The following is a 17,643-nucleotide window of genomic DNA, read 5'->3' as shown; positions in this document are numbered from 1 at the left end:
AAATTTTGGGGATTCCCCTTGCCGATATCATTTATCAAATTTAGGGGTACTCTGAAGATGTTATTTGTATTCCATATAAAAACTTGCTGACATTTTCACATAAACTGGTTTCGGGCCAGTTTGGGTTTGACAAAAAATGTCTGAAACATTGTAAGTAGCATAGTACTTGATCATATATGGTATGATTTTTAAGAGGACTACAAATTCCCTGTGGCGTGCAGTTTAATACTGTAATCCTTGGCTAAAAATGCTAAGGGAGAATGCAGCCATGATTATCAAATTCCTATCAAAGAATGCTCAGGTAGATTTTCAAGAAGACTAAGCATTATATTGATCTCTGCTGCTTAGATTTAAGCAGTATTTTGACTGGCAAAAAGTCCTCACATCTCATTTTCTCCAGTGAGCTATGTTGTTGGCAAAAATACCTTAGTCACTTCATTTTTCACAGCATGAAAGTGGAATGAGGTACCAGAAAAGAAAAAGTTGTTCCATCATTTATTTATTTTATTTATTTGTTTAAATTTCTATACCGCCCTTCTCCAATATAGGACTCAGGGCGGTGAACAGCCAAAGTAAAAACAAGACATACATACAAAACATACAAAATCTAAAAAACTGATTAAAATAATTAAATATCTTGGCCATAATTAAAACTGTTCCAATTTAAAATCAATTTAAAATTTGACTCAAGCCAGCCCAGCTAGTTGAAATAAATGGGTTTTCAGGGCCCGACGAAAAATCCGGAGGTCTGTTATTGTACGTAACTCTGGGGGGAGGTTGTTCCAGAGGGTGGGCGCCACCACAGAGAAGGCTCTCCCCATGAAAGTGTATCATCTCTTGGCATAGAGTTAGCCAGCCTTCCTCCCTCCCTCCCTCCTTCCCTCCTTCCTTCCTTCCTTCCTTCCTTCCTTCCTTCCTTCCTTCCTTCCTTCCTTCCTTCCTTCCTTTCCTTCCTTCCTTCCTTCCTTCCTTCCTCAACGGAATAAGTTGCATTGAATCCAACAGGATTTTTAGCAGAATAAACAAATGGAGCCACTATTTATTTTTCAAAGCTAAAACCAATATACATGAACATTAATACATAATACATATTTATAATTTATGTCTTAAATCTGTATATTTACAGTAAAGTGAAGAGTAAAACAAAAATATTGTGGTTGTAATTTAAAGCCATTTAGGAAAACCACAATAATGTTGATTAGCCCGTATTGTAGCATCAATTGTAGCATGATTTGCTGGCAACATTCATTCAAAAGCATACATGTCAGTGCTAGAGAAAAACACAGAAGGAGGTGAAGCAATTATTATATTTTATAACTGTGACTTGATTCATTAGCTGGCCATTATTTATGCTTGCCCCCAACTCTCTCCTTAGAATATACAGATTTGCTAAAGATAAAGTCAGCTTTTACTGCTTTGCAGAAACTCCAATTTCTTTTTTTCCTTTTCATTGCAGAGAAGCAATGAGAACTTTAGGGATGGGATTATATAGTACACGGTTCTGAAAAACCACTCATCAAGAGCCAGGGATAAGTTGGTAAAATTATTTTGTGGGCATAATGCACTATAGACTTTCAATTATTGGAGACTTTCTCTGTGCTTTTCTGAAGGCCATTATGTTCATAAGATTCAGGAAAGATAATTGGAAACTGGTTGTTCCTACTGTTGCCAAAATTACGGGATAGCATAAGATGACAGCATCGCTTGATATTTTTAGAGCAAGCAGAGCAACATTGGGTGGAGTTCATAATGCATTGACTTTTGTATCACACTGACTTAGGATCATGTTGTAAAATACGATTGATTTTTTCTGTGAATATTTGTCACGGTTTAACTTCAGGATTTCAAATTTATTTTCCTTCTCCATTTTGAATTGCTAAGATTTTTCAAGAGTGCTTTTTGTAGTAATGTTTTTTTCTTGGAAAAATCAAAGCATTTAAGGCTGCTATTTTCCAAGCTTGCAAAGTACGGCAAAACAAGGACTAACACTAGACTTTCCTGGAAACGATTGCCATGATTTTAATTAACTCAGCTACTAAAAACGAATGTCCTGCGCTTCATTCTTCCATGCAGGATTCTATTTATGGTAATTTATGGTGTGCTAGAGGAGGTAGGAAGGGCAACGACTAAATCCTTGCATGTCATAAATGTCTTCTGGAGGTGGCTGTAATAATTTTACTCCAAATTGTTTCATTTTAATTCAGTTTTCAGTTCAGGTTGATTGAAAGGTATTGGCTACTTTTGTGTGGCAATTTGTTACTAATGACCAACAGCGGCATGCTTTTCAGATCATTCTCACAAATTCATTCTATGAGTAGGAGTAACCATCCCTATCATGGGACATGGTGGCTCAGTGGCTAAGACGCTGAGCTTGTCGATCGAAAGGTCGGCAGTTCAGAGGTTCGAATCCCTAGTGCCGCATAACAGGATGAGCTCCCGTTACTTGTCCCAGCTTCTGCCAACCTAGCAGTTCGAAAGCACGTAAAAAATGCAAGTAGAAAAATAGGGACAACCTTTGGTGGGAAGGTAACAGCATTCCGTGCGCCTTTGACGTTTAGTCATGCCAGCCACATGACCATGGAGACATCTTTGGACAGTGCTGGCTCTTCGGCTTTGAAATGGAGATAAGCACCGCCCCCTAGAGTCAAGAACAACTAGCACATATGTGCGAGGGGAACCTTTACCTTTACCTTTAACCATCCAACAACCATAGTAACACTCCGAGAGTTGTTACTTCTAAATCAGGAATTTGGAACAGTCCAGTGTCCTGGCTGATGATAACCCAAAAGTTCATGGATGACGGAGCCATATTAACTTTGCCGGCTCACTAAAGAGGCTAGGAATTAAAACATTATGCTTTACCCAATTGTATGAGTAGAAGCACTGAATGGAAATGACCGGATTACTGTATTTATAAAGAAGAATTGCACAAACAGAAAACTTGTTGCCTTTTTGCAACATATCATGGAGTAACACAGTATTGAGAATTCTTCAAGAACAAATTGAAATACATTTAATTTTAAAATTTAGAATAGTTGAATTGATATAGATCACAAATATTATATTTGCTCTAACTTACACTTTCTACCTTATGCCTATTTAAGAGATCCTGGAGAAATATTATATAGCTCTTGACTCACCTGTAAAAAATGGTCATGACCTGTGCTTTCATTTTTAATTTGCTTTTGAACTTTTTACCCTTAGGTATTGAAAAAGAGTAAAAGAATTGACAGCTGAATGATCTTTGCCAAAATTGCTTGTGTTCACATATAAATCAAGCCATGTAGTAATTTGCTTGTGGCTCAGCAGCATGTATGAATTTAGCCAGGTGTTTTTTTTTTTTTTTTGCTTTAGGAGCTCAATATAGCATTTGACAATTCACCCCTGTATTTCTTGCTATTGAACATGGATTGTAATTAATACACTATAATAACTGCAGACCTACACTAATATGTATTTTACAAATATCCTCTCTTATATACCTTGCTACACTGACCTTTACTATGCAAAGATAGCGTTGTATTTAATGTATGTTTAGTGTATATAATCTTTCTTCTCTTTTATTTGGCATCTTCCAGTCTTTTTAATTTTTTGTCTGCTCTTCATTTAAAATAATGTTTTTCTAATCTTCCTGGAGAAGTAATTGAATTTGAGGAGGACTGAAGGGGTTTGATTTATGGGAGAATCTTTTATTACACTTTTCCTCTTGAGCTGTCTATTATTTAGCATCTTGGGGGCTTTGTATGTCCTATGACACATCACAACAGTGTTGGCTCCTTTTAAATGATTTGTCTTGGCTTTCTGACCTGTCAAATTCATTTAACATTAGCAAATGAGGGTTCTTCATGACAGGAAGAATTGCTTTCATGATAACCATAATAAAGATGTATGCTTCCCCAGACAACAGAGAAAGAAAAACAATGCTAGGAATGCCTATAGCAAAAAGGAGTGCCTGATTATTCTCTGGAATAACAAATTGGAAATATAAAGGCTAATTCTGTAGCCTGTTTTCATTAACATTTGTGCATTTTGAATGGTTCATGTCAAATGAAACACTCTCTTATTTACCCAAGCAGTGTCACCTTCATACAATCATTGTTGAAATCGGTAATACCTTTATAGATTAACTTGGAATCTTTGAATTTGGCCACTAAGATTTTTCCTTCTGTCTCCTTTTCAATGAAGGTCCACTTTTCCTATATTAGGAATGGTATACAAGTAGTTTGCAGTTACTTTTGTTCAGCACATCCTTATAAATTAATTTTTCCTTGCATTTTATTTATTTTTTTTAATACAAGGGGAAGAGACTGGCATGCCTAAGACATTCAGAGAGTTTCATGGTTGATATGAAATCAATTAGTTCATAACTGTATAATACTACAGCAGGAAATTAAACTATTTTAAAATCATTATCATGCTCTTTAAAGGGCTGTTTGAAAAAAAGACATGAAATATTAGTGGAAAACTAATTCCTTATATAGGAAATGGACATATATGTTCATATTAACATTTATAAGCTGTGGAAATACAAGTCCTCTAATTGCTCTAAATTATTGCTCATATGTCCTATCAGCTGATGAATCCATTCTATATCATTCAACTGTATCAGTAAACTTTAGACAATAGTACTGAATAAACTAAACAATTGAGCTGCTCTAAAGTAATTGGTATTAATACAACCATCTAGTGAGAGGCATAAATCAAAGAAACTAGTATATAAATTAATAGAAATAATTTGTGGATTGAATACAATTTATTAATATATAACTTGTTTTATCCCTGAAAATGGTGAGAAAGAACACAATTGTACTTAATTAGTTCTTCCTATGTTTTCTGTCATACACTATGATCTTACTATGCACACAAATCACCTTTTTTCTAAGAATTTAGAATAAAGTGTTAGGACTTTCCTGTTGGTGGGCTGAAACTCAGTTTTACTTGCAGTACTTTACTATTTCTTTCACTTTGGAGAACATTAGGGGATCATCTTTCCTTTTTTAACTATTGTAATTTCTAATACATCATAATTAAAGACTGCAGGAACTAAATGGGGTGCTAATCCACATCATTAGTATTTTAAGGACTCTTTCTTTGTCACTTTTGTTGAGATCAGAACCTCAGACTTTTAATTCCAAGTGAACATTGTGGAATGAATTGAGATGATCACTTATAGCTTTTGAGGTCAAGCAGCATAAATATAGACTAGCCAGAGTATTGTTTTACTCCACTGGGTTGGATTGAATTAAGCATGGTGGGGAACCACAGCTTGTAGCCACTGCTATTTCTCAGGTGTGTTTTATAAACTCATTATCTATCTATCTATCTATCTATCTATCTATCTATCTATCTATCTATCTATCTATCTATCCAAATCTGTCCTGTCCAGTGCATATGAACTCTGATCAAGTCATCCTATGTGAAATTATCCTGTATACCAGCCCCACTTTTGTGATTGTATTTAGGGTCTCTCGAACCATTTAAAAAAAGTGCTTAAAAACAACAGGTGATGCTGCCTTTTGGGAAGGACCTTGTAAGTTAAGAGATAGAGCAAGGTGTAGCTGTTGATGCAGAAGGCAACAGAACTTTTCAGTACTGCCTAGTACAGACGTAGCAGCCCCTTAATCACCAAAGCTCTTACAAAATCAACTGAAAAATCTTTTGGCCATTGCTTTTCCCTCTCCTTCTGGCAATTTGCTTAGAATTACAATAGTAGTAGATTCTCTTAGCTACGATTTTCATATTATATGCATGTTTTATTGAATGGTTCACCCACATAGAGTATTATTGTTGCTACAAATGTGTGTACACACAGAATTACTTGGAGTTTAGTGTTTTTTTCTGGTTAGTGTTCTGATAAGCTTATTGAAGATCATACTGAGGTTCAGTATTCAGGTCGGCTTCAAGCCTGAGGCAGTTAATAATGCCATATACTAGTCTTCCCCAAAATTTATATTTTTATTGAACATTTTTATATTATGAAAGACGAATATAGAAATTTGTAAAGAGGAAAAAAAAGAAAAAAAATGAAGCGAACAATATAGTTAAAGAAAAAAAGTTAATTGAAGATTATCATTCAATTCTCCTAATGTTTCTTCTTTATAGCGGTTACAAACTCATAATCTCTCTTCCCTCTTTTACACTACAATAGTCTCTTTAGCCCCTTATTCAGTCTTTTTTGAATCGTCAAATCCAGAAATCACCATTTCACTTTTTTCCATTTTCGGTAAAACATCTATAAAAGTCTTTTATAAAAGTCCTTACTATTTTATAAATTATTTCATTATAAAAATCATTATTATATAAAAGTCCCTGAGCAGACAGGTCACTTTTGCCATATCTGCTAATTTTGCTGCCTTTACAATCCATTTCTCCATTGTGGGTGTTTGAATATTTCTCTATTTTTGTACATACAGGTAGTCCCTGACTTACAACGGTTCATTTAGTGACCTTCGAAGTTACAACAGCGTGAAAAAAGGCACTTGTGGCCGTTTTTCACACTTATGATCCTTGATGCATCCCCATGGTCATGTGATCCAAATTGAGGCCCTTGGCAATTGACTCATATTTATGACGGTTGCCGTGTCTGGGGTCATATGATCATCTTTTGTGACCTTCTGACCAGCAAAGTCAATGTGGAACCAGATTCACTCAACAACTATGTTACTAACTTAACAACTGAAGTGATTCACTTAACAACTGTGGCAAGAAAGGTTGTAAACTGGGGCAAAATTCACTTAACAAATGTCTCACTTAGCAACAGAAATTTGGGGCTCAACTGTGGTCGTAAGTCGAGGACTTCCTGTATTTAAGGGTAGTGAAATTGCCACAGTTACCATATATACAATCCCCCAAAATTTAACTTGCAGCACTGGTTTAACATTAAATGAACAATATTCAGACATAATGTTTTGTATTCTTTAGCTAAATATATGATAGGAAGCTGCATCTTACAAATGAAAACTGCAGAACATCCCTTTAAAACTCATCAGGTAGCCGCATTGTGGACTAAAGCTGCTGAGAAGCATTGAGTCTGAGAAGATACAAATTTTCTGTCTATAACATTGTGTCTGTAATATCCCAGCCAGATGAATGAGATTCAGAAGTGTGTTCATAAGTGAGGAAAAATGCAGAGATTCTTGCAACAGCTATTGAAAAATGATTTCATTTCCCAACTTATTCACAGCAAGCAATTCAGAGGACAACAGATAGAGCAGGCAAAAACTAGTTGGAGACAAGGAAGTCTTTTTCACTATTATTCATGTTCATTCAAATAGCACCTGATTTCCTTCCTGTGGCCCCCTTCCTTTTCTTTAGGAGTGAAGAGAAAATGTATCACTTCATTGGCCGGCTGGCAGTTGTAACCCTCAATGTTTTTGTTAATTGCATGGTTTTTCAACATGCTGTTTTTAAAACAGCTTTACATTGGTCAAAAAAATAAGAACTGGTGGGGTGCAAGCTGATCATAATACATAATCTATGTGTTATAAACATAGATTATATATCTATATAGAGAGAGATCTGTTGAAGAAGGAGTGGTTTTGCCTTCCAAAACCAATCCTTAGTTTCCTTCTCCAGAATTACCTCTCATTTTCTCATTCTCTTAGCCATCCCCAAGCTAATGGAGTTTAGCAGGTAACTGAATTCTTTGGGTCACAAATTTTGTAGGACTCCTTAGAATCTCTCCCAGTCAGCATTCAGAGAGCATCAAAACTATCAATTTTGCTCTACCTTTTTGATCCAAGAAAACAGCAAATGGACCTCAGAAAGTCAAATGACGTTGGTGGATTCTAGGGAGAAGGTGAGAGAGATTTGTTCTGTGCGATGAGGCAGAAATTAATGGGCTGAAATGTCAAAAGATTTCTCCCCAAAATTGAATTGAGGCTAATTGAGTTTTAGGATAACTCAAGGTACATAAGAAGTAACAGATGTATCCTCATACTGATTTATATGGGTGAATAAATATTTATCATATACTAAAAAGAATTCTTGTTAACCAAGCCACCTCTCTCTGATGCATACATTTGGTCTTATAACGAATTGTTTTAAAATGTAAGAGAGAAAAAAAATGAAAAAATGTAATAATGAAGTTTGACTACACCAATATGCAATATTTGTTATTATTCTTCAATCTTGTTTGCCAGATTTCTTACAGGATGCATTTGAAAGAAGTTGTCATACTTGAAGGTGTGCCCTTTTTATTGAAGGAATAGCTATGGCAGTTGAAGTGTGAAAAACAGAACTGCACATAATTGTGTAATGTCTGAAGCTATTTATTAAATGCTTATGCTCCCAGAAGCATAGCTTATAACGAATATTACGTATTACAGTTTGCATAACTCTGTTCATTTACTAGGAACCTTCAAACCAAAACATTATTAGTAGTAGAACTCTTCCATGATGTCCTAATTAAAAACAACAACAACAACAATCGTAGAGCTAGGATATAATAATCAGTCTTGGGTTGTGCTGATATATTGCCACTGCTTTTACACCAGTATCAAAGATATCTGCAAAATAACAAATGTAGGTTTCCTCAAGATGATTTGAAAATTTCTGGACGTTCATGTTTAGGATTATTTGCTTTCCTCAACCGTTTGTGGGTAATGACTAACGAAATGTTATATTGTTCTCTTTTTTTTTTCCTTCCAGGCCCTTCATCCAATATGAATCCTAAAGAAAAAAATCCTTGCCAAAATCAACTGTCAGCAAAGACAGGGATATCGTTTACAGCATTTGTGAACCCTGCATTCTTTTCCTAATGAAACAGACTGTTAGCGAGCCCCAGAACTTGAGGAAAGAACTGACTTATCTGGAACTGAACTCATTTTGAAGTATGCAAATTTTTCTTACTGTAGGGTGATCCACCACCAACTTGAGGATATGTTGGTTCAGCCACCATTCTGTTTCAGAACACTGTGTAGCCTTTACAGTAGTGTGCTTGTCAATCAGTATATGGTGTTCCAAAATGGTGATGGGTTGCAGGATGCTTTTAGGTTGGTTTTCGTTCTTCAGGGTTTCCCCCCCAGCCCATCCTTCTTAAGGTGTGAGGGATCCTTTTTTTTCCCTCTCTGTGTAATCCTTTACTTGCCCCCTTCTAATGTGCCAATTCCTCATGAAAATTAAATACACAACAATAGGCTTGAATTACCAACAGCACTTGAATACCAATACAGTTTCCAGCTGTGTTAAACTGTTGCAGCAACATAAGTGACGAGTATGGTGGCACTTTAAAGACTTAGTAAATTGGGTATATGACATGGATCGGGTTCTAGGATAAGATGGTAAGGGACAGCGAGGAATGGCAAACAGTAAGGGGAGAGAGAAATGCAATGCAAGAAGCACCAATGCCCTCTGCATTTTGTTTCTATCTTCAGGATAGCATTCCAGGTATGCAATGATAGAGGGTATGGTGAAACGTTGCTCTTTAAGATGCCACTGAACTCTTTGTGGACTCCTGCAATCATTAGAGTACAACCAATCAGTTGAATTCAAGAGTTAGTTTGAAAGATAACTTAACGTTTGTATTTGCTTTGGTGTTTTTATGTGGGGATTGGCTAGCTAACTCATTAGTTCTCAACCAGTCCCTACAACTCTCCAACCAAATATTTTCCTAATCTTGTACGTCTTTCTTTTTATTTTTGGTACCAAGAGAGGGTGGATTTTACCTCACAAAATTAGCCACCACTAATGTTGCATCCTAACCAAGGTTCAGTTGGTGTGAGGGGAAAAGGGCATTTCATTGTGGGGAGAATCAATAACTCTATCTAAATCTAGCCTAGGGTTATGTGAGCAGTTTTGCCCAAATGCTGCAGTAAATTTTTGCTTTTTTGTTTGTCCCTCTAGCTTAGCAATTGGCCAATCTGAGGTGCATTGTTTACCACTTGCCAAATATAACTACATAGAAGGCAACGGCTTGCTTTCAAATTATTACTCTTATTAATAATAACAACACAAAACCTAAAAGAAAAAAAATGAGTATATTGCATGAGAACGGAGTTTTATGTATCTGTAATATCCAAGGCTTGGATGATTTATTTCATTCATAATCATTTATTCATCTTTCTCTTCCTTATTCTTTTCCTCTTGTGATACATGGTGGAAACTGGAAAAAAGGTGGTTAGGAAGGAGACACAGAGAGGGAAAATCCATACCGAGAGCTTTTCATAGGAGCGTAGATTGTAACTGGATAAATTCCATTGAAAAACAAAGTAGTTTTTATATATTTTGCTTATAGGGATTTCTTTTTGTAAATTTATATAGTAATAATGACTGAAAGTTATGGTGCTGTGCAAGTCCTGTTTAATTACTTTTTATTGGTATTTTTCATGTGAAGGTGGGGCAAAGAAGGGAAGAAAGAATTAGGGGGAAAACATGATGGTACGTTTTAATTTTAAATTTTTTTTTAATGGTGTGAAGACACTTTGGCTTAGGACAACATATACATATTTCTCCAAAGTGATATATGAAGAACTTTTTTTGGCATAAAAGCAGAATGCATATAAATATATAAATATATTTTATTATGTACAGAAACAGATCATTATGCATGATTGTTAAGAGAACAGACTAGCATTTTAACCCAAAGTTTCCGTGCATGAGTTTCCACCAGCACGTGAATCATGTACCTGCGTGGTGTGATTCCTCTCAGCTGCCACCTTTCACTGCGCGTGCACATGCAGGCATTCAAGCACATTCACACACACACATACATCGGTGGGCCCCGTATTGCTCTTCTTTTCCAACTTCTGAGGTAATATTGGTGAAATAACAGCTCCTTGTGTGATGAAAGTTTTGTTTTGTACTGTAGCTGCCTCCTCCTCGTGCTGCGCTATTCTCTAGGTCAACACATGAAGTCCACCATGCAGTTCATAACTTCAAATGATGACAATTCTGTGCTGTTGTGGTTCTAAATAGCTCATAGAATATACACTTTCAGACTAGTTAAATGATTTTTATCATTTTCCAAATAAATACAGACTATTTTTTTAATAATTAAGGTGGTATATTTGTCTATGGCAGGGCATAGTTTATCATGTTTCTTTAATTATATAGAACCAATGTGTGTGCTCATTCTTCACATTGGAAAGGGCTTCCCTGAAAGGAATACCTTATAAAAATGTCATCTGTTCCAGGGGCTTAAGAAAAGTATTGACTTATCTTGAGAGACTCAGTTACAGGTACCTATTACCAAAGCTAGTTAAGAATGTGCTCACATGCCTTTACTAAATATGAGTATCTGGCACATCATTATATGTGAATTAAGCCAATGATGATATTTTGGGATGTTTGTTGTTATTTTGTTCTTTGAAATGGAAATGTATTTGGTGATGGACAATTTATTTCCAAGTTTCTGTCTTGTCTTCTCAACAGAAACTCTGTGCATAAAAAAAAATCTGGTACTGTACAAAGTTTATGGTTTCCTCTACTTTGACTGGGTTTCCTTTCAATACTTGAAAATGCAATATATCAGGAAGCTGATGCAGAAAAAGGAATAGATTCTTCATTTCTCAGCTCTTAATTTTAATCAGGTGACCAGGATGCAATGACACCAAAATGACAGCCAGTATGCAGTGACATCATCACACAAATGCCATGATTATGTACTTGCATTTCAACATCTGACACAAGTACATAAGATGCAATCTTTCTGTGATATTGCCACAGCTCTTTTGTCATCCCCCCCCCGGTGATTAATGGACATAAAACAAAGTACCATATTTTTAACTTGGCCATAATTTATGCAGGTTTAAATCATGTTGATTTCAATCAAATTCAGTACTCATCATAAATACCAGTAAGGCTTTGAGACTGTCCTGAGACTAAAGTCCTATTAAACCCAATATGACATTACAGTAAGCATGCATTAATCAGATTGCACGTTTGTAATAGTAAGCAGTTAATGGTGCTCTTGTATTGGTGGATGCTCACATATAGATTTCAATAGGAAAACCGCCATCTGCTCAGTTAGCATCTGTACTTGTTTAAATATTTTTATTTCAATCATAAAAAGCAAATTGGGGAGGGGGGAAGAACCGAAGCAAAGTGATAGTGCACGGACATTTATGTAACATGTTCCAGGTTCTGCCCTAAAGCATCCTTGGGAATATGTGGCCCATCAATGGCAAATAATATTGACCTATATAAATCCTTGGCTTAATGTAATGTAAGGCAGCTGTGACCTGAATTTTTATAGTTCCTTGAGAGATTGGGGAACAATCAGGGCATCCCAAGCACATATTAAAACTGATGATGATGGTAACAAAGAATCCTTCGGGGGGGGGAATAGCAAAATTACAAACCTCTTCAGCCAAGTTTGTGGTACTACCGGCATTTTGATAACATTGGCTTCAACAGGATAAGTTCAGATCCTAGCATCCCAGGGATGACAACAGCAATAAAACTGCACCTTTCTGGAAAAAAAAAACAACACAGTAATTTGAAATTCAGATGCTATTAGAGTCAATATGGGCAAATGTAAGCCTCATTCTATCCAGGTTTACCCACAAGTGTCTCAGAGGCTATAGAAATATTTCTCAAACCATCATCCTCCCTCTGAATTAGATTCACAACATTGGAACTAACAGGCTCTTGATTAGGCTGATTGGCAAGTAAATATTTTTCTAGAGTTGAAGACCAAGCTAGGGAACATGGTATGCTGCACTATTTTCTCAGTCATGGGAACCTTTAAGCAACTGCATGGAAATCCATCAATTTGCTCTATGTCGCTTCTTTTCCTATTGTTTGTACCTCTGCCTCTCACAATATAAATAACTCCACATTTGAGGTACTGTCCCCACCTGGGAACCCAATGGCAAATTTTTGTTCTCAAGGATACTTGCTAGCCAATAGACTGCTGCTTATAGCCTTAAGCTTTCTGTATTATCTTTTGCCAGTAGGCTGGCCACAAAATATACAGTGACTTAACCCAATTTTCTTCCCTAGTTATAAGTATGCTGTTTCTATTGGCCTAAAGGAGTCAGGTGCTAGACAAAAGCAAGCAACCAATAAATCCTCAGATACTGGTCTAGTTCAGGTATAATACTAAACCAAGGATTCGAGGCTGTGTATGGCCCACAGGTCAAATGGCAATATGTCACATATTATGAGGCTTTTATTAGAGGAAGAAAATCATCAGACAGCCCCTCAGACCAAAAAGGTTTATGCCCGTTTGCATTAAATTATGGCTTAGCATTATGGGGATGGGCTGTTGTGAACATTCCTTCCTTTTGACCAGCAGTGCAGGAGACAAAAGCTTTCACATTCAGTGTGGAATACATCATGGCTTACCATCACATTTTTAAATCCAAGAAGTCTGCGGAATTTGGTCCTTGTTTGTTTGCATAAACATGGTGGGAATAAATCAGTTTTTAAAGTTAGGATCAGGTGGAACATCCCCATTTATTCATTTATATCTACATCATTTTTTCACACCAAATTGAAAATCGTTATTGGATAAAAACATTACAAACAATGAGGTGAAAGCTGCTTCACTCCTTCGCTTTGTACAGGAAAGAGGAGCAAGGAAGGGAGGAGTCCAGGCTCAAGGAACAACCAACGTTCCCCTACGTCATACCTTCTAGATGTATGGGGAACAACAGCTTCCAGAATTCCCCAATCATCCAATAAACATATTGATTTGCACTGTGCTGATTTGTACATCAGAATTGCAGAATTAAAACAAATGTGTTTTAAACCCCAAAATTTTAAATTCGGCCATCAAACCAAATGCTTTCATATTCACTGAAAGCTAATCAGTTGCTTGGGACACTTTTTACAACGAGGCTCCATCTTTTAAAAGGCAAATGTCAACCTGTAACCTCATACTGCAGTAGTCCCAAAGCTCCACATAAATGATTTGAATTTGCAAACCATATATCATCCCAACTGTCCATCAATTAATACGTAAGGTTCACTTCTGAATATTTCTGACTACTCTGGTGCTATAAAGCACTTAAACATGAGATCACACTCTTGAGTTTCCTTTTTATGTACATAAATTAGACTCCATTATTCTAAGACGGTTGGTTGATTAGTGGGACTATCCCTGTAAAATAGAATTAAATAACTAACTCTCATCACCCTAATTTTTGAATTATGAACCCGTTAAAAATTGTGATAAGGGTTGGCACAGATATACAAGCAATTTCTTTTTAGCTGCCTTCTGAATAGCTCATACCATTCTCTTTTTAGATTGCATCTTCTCTGTTTTTATTGTTGCAGGAATACTTTTTTTCTAAATTGTAAGTTAAGCAACCTGCTGCCCATTATATCTATCTTAAGGAAAAAAAATGGAATAGGTTGCTTTTGAAAACAACATAACTTCTTGGCAATCAATCTCCGTTCATTACATTCTTTGCATGATGTATATCAGAAATACCAGCTGATAAGGAAGGGGACCAGATACTTGCTATCAGGAGAGATGCGGGATATATTGTACATTTTGGCTTCATGTATGAAACTTTTTTTAATTAAAAAAAAGTTGTATGAGTGGACAAAACATGTATACAGTATCTGTAAACTGTCTTGTCTGAATTATTTCTTTCACTGTTGAGCCACATACTTTTGAAGAATATATTCTATCACTGCCTTAGTACATGGCCATCTTTTACAGGGGTACACAATTTTTACTTTTTGTATGAGCTACTTTCATTTGAAAGCTGGCACTGTCATAAACTTAGAGGAGGCTTTTCTGAAACCAAATGCTGACATAGGTGAATATACTACCTTACTACATAACAATTGGATGTCAGTTTGATTTGGAAATCTTTCCCTTTTGCAAATGAAATAGTGGTGCAGAGCTTAACTCCACTTGATGTTAGTAGATATTGCCTTGTGTACTCCATTCTCAACAGTAATCTAATTTGTAAAATAAAGTGTGATGCATGTAAATAAAGCATAATGGATCTCTATGCTGAAAGTATAGACTCATTTGTCTTTTATTTAGTTTGTGTTTGTGGAAATCAGATCTCTTCAGAGAGAGAGAGAGAAAGAGAGAGAAATAATAATTATTGGATAGAATGCATCATTTGTTATTATAGATTAGTATCATTCTCATGCTTAATCTGTGTAGTGAAAAACAAACACACTGACTGATACGGTAACTCTGTGGAAGGCACTAACCTTTTCACTACTTACAATTTGACACTTCCTGCATGTTGAAAGCAGGAGGATAACCTACTGTTTTCCATTTATATTCTTATTTTTTCTTTTTAGCCGAACTCATTTAGATTTGGATTCCAATCCCACTTTGGTTTGCTGAAGTACCATGATAATCTATATAACTCTCCCATTTCATAGACTCCTTCCCCTTGAATAAGGTAAGAATTGAAAAACTCCTTAGAAGACTTGGATGAATGAAATTAGGAAAAATGCACTGAATCTCATCTGATGGAATTGGGGCATTGAATAGAGTCCCGAAGATGTTTACTTTCAATGTTTAACCCAAAAAGTATCAAAATGATTGAGCTTCTTTTCTAGGAGATAGAAAGTAGATCTTTAGTCTATTTCTATAGTTCAAAATGTTTACTTTTGAAATAATGAAATAATGAATATTAATCAATTAATTAATTAATTAATAATAATTTTAAAATAATGAAGACTGAAACAATGTAAGTGAAACGTTTAGCCTTACCACATCAGGACTTTACACATGCATCAGCTTTTCACATGCTTCAAATGGCTTCAGTAGTCTTCCATCAAGCTGTGTCCTCATGTAACTTCTGGCCTTGAGGTATGATTGACATTGACCTAACTTCACACCCAGATGGCTCAAAACACACACATATTTTTTTAAGCAACCTTCTCTCAAGATGCTTTGGATGAGACCTAAGGGATGTGAGGTTGTGTAATCAAAGTCAAAGGTGCTGAAGGAATTGTAAAAAAAATAAAAAATAAATTAGGGCTAATGAAAAGTTGAAAATACCCTGCAGTACCCTAAGTTGCTAGGCAAACATATTCATATTTGAATAACGGGCCATAATTATTTAAGAACATGAAGTGGGAGACCCCATCCAAATCTTACTTCTTCTGTGTTGTAGTTCTCTACAATTTTCAGCTTCATTGATCTAGTTGTTGTTGTTGTTGTTGTTGTTGTTGTTGTTGTTGTTGTTGTTGTTGTTGTTATTATTATTATTATTATTATTATTATTATTATTATTATTATTTCAACTTCCAAACTTGTTACTCATAACTGTAAATAAAAGTATAAAGTGTTCTGAAAATGCTAAAGCAACATGGAAACACATGGGTGTTCTATCTTCCATATATTCTCAAAGAGGCAGGGGACCTTCTTGTCTTCTCCTCCCTCTGCTGCCCCAACCAAAGAGAGAGTGGAAAAAATAGGCTAACCTGAACCTTCTGTAAATTTGTGCCTATAGACTGGTATCTACCAGCACTTGTGCACTAATAGTGGAGGGAAGGTTGTGACGTTCTGAAGAAGTTGAGAGCTCTGCTGGTGGTAGTGTATTCTATCAAAAGGATCACCCAAACCAGACAGGTCTTAGCAGAAGAGCCAGATTAAGTGTATCCATCAACCCATTTAATACGATGAGAAAACAAAAAAATCCTATACAGAATTGGTGGTCACCAATTCTCTATAGGTCAACAAGGATCATGTCAGATGTTAAGAGTTCCTGAGCATCTTCAATCAATGGGCAGTGCGGTGGCTGGGCAACCAGGGTCTACCCTTATAAGATTACTGGAAGAACAACCACCACAGAAAAGACAAAATTATGCTGTGTTTGAAAATTGTGCCATTATGGTCTCTTATTATCAATAGGGTCCAACGAAGTGTGGATGCTTGAAGTAAATGTTTGAACATCGGAAAAGAATTTATCCAGACTCAAATTCATTATCAGAAATAAAATATTCAGGGATGCAGAACTGGAAGGCATTCAGAAAAATAGTGAAATTAGCAAAATGATAGTGAAAAATAGTAAAAATGGAAGACCTTGAAACAATAGTAGAAGAAACTCAAATAACAATTGCAAATATAAAAGAAAAAGCTGATATGAACTACAGAAATTATAACTTGGAAGTAGTAATAACAGAGCCAATACATGCCAGCACTGAAACAACCTGTGAACTGAGCCCCTGACAAGAAGAATTAAAAGAGAAAATTATGACATATAGCAATAGTACTTAGACTTATATACCGCTTCACAGTGATTTACAGCCCTCTCTAAGCGGTTTACAGATTGTTGGGGGCATGTTTACCCACCTCGGAAGGATGGAAGGCTGAGTTAACCTTAAGCCTGGTGAGATTTGAACTGCCAAATTGCAGGCAGCCAGCAGTCAGTAGAAGTAGCCTGCACGCTAACCACTGTGCCACCATGTAAGATTACCAGTAGAAAGAGAACTACCAATATTGAAAGTAATGCCCAAAAAAGCAAAAGTGTCATCTTCCAGGGTGACTCATTATTTACCTTACTATTTGTCATTGCCGTGACCCCACTTTCAACTATTTTAAAGAAAACAAATCTTGCCTTCCAAACAGCAAAAAACGCTAACAAAATCTCACATTTGCTTTAAATGGATGATCTGAAGCTTTATAGAAAATCAGAAATCAAAATCCAGTCCCTGGGAAATACCAGTGACAAATACCAAATAAGAATTCTTAGCACAGATATAGCAAAGAAATTTGGT

General features: G+C 36.0%; 1 protein-coding gene across 1 annotated transcript in view; it reads left to right on the top strand.

The window, feature by feature from the left end:
• FOXO3 (forkhead box O3) overlaps positions 1-14,917 on the top strand; it is a 136,196-nt gene extending 121,279 nt beyond the window's left edge. The window contains exon 3 of the mRNA XM_070932819.1: positions 8,650-14,917. The gene's annotated coding sequence lies outside the window, so the exon portion shown is untranslated. The remainder of the gene's footprint in view (positions 1-8,649) is intronic.
• The last annotated feature ends 2,726 nt before the right edge of the window (positions 14,918-17,643 follow it).

Source organism: Pituophis catenifer, unplaced genomic scaffold, assembly GCF_029215685.1.
Source record: "Pituophis catenifer annectens isolate HBS135680 unplaced genomic scaffold, rPitCat1.0.hap2 SCAF_1, whole genome shotgun sequence".
Taxonomy (NCBI): domain Eukaryota; kingdom Metazoa; phylum Chordata; class Lepidosauria; order Squamata; family Colubridae; genus Pituophis; species Pituophis catenifer.
Note: the sequence above shows the minus strand (reverse complement) of the source record. Positions and strands in the feature narration are given on the sequence as shown.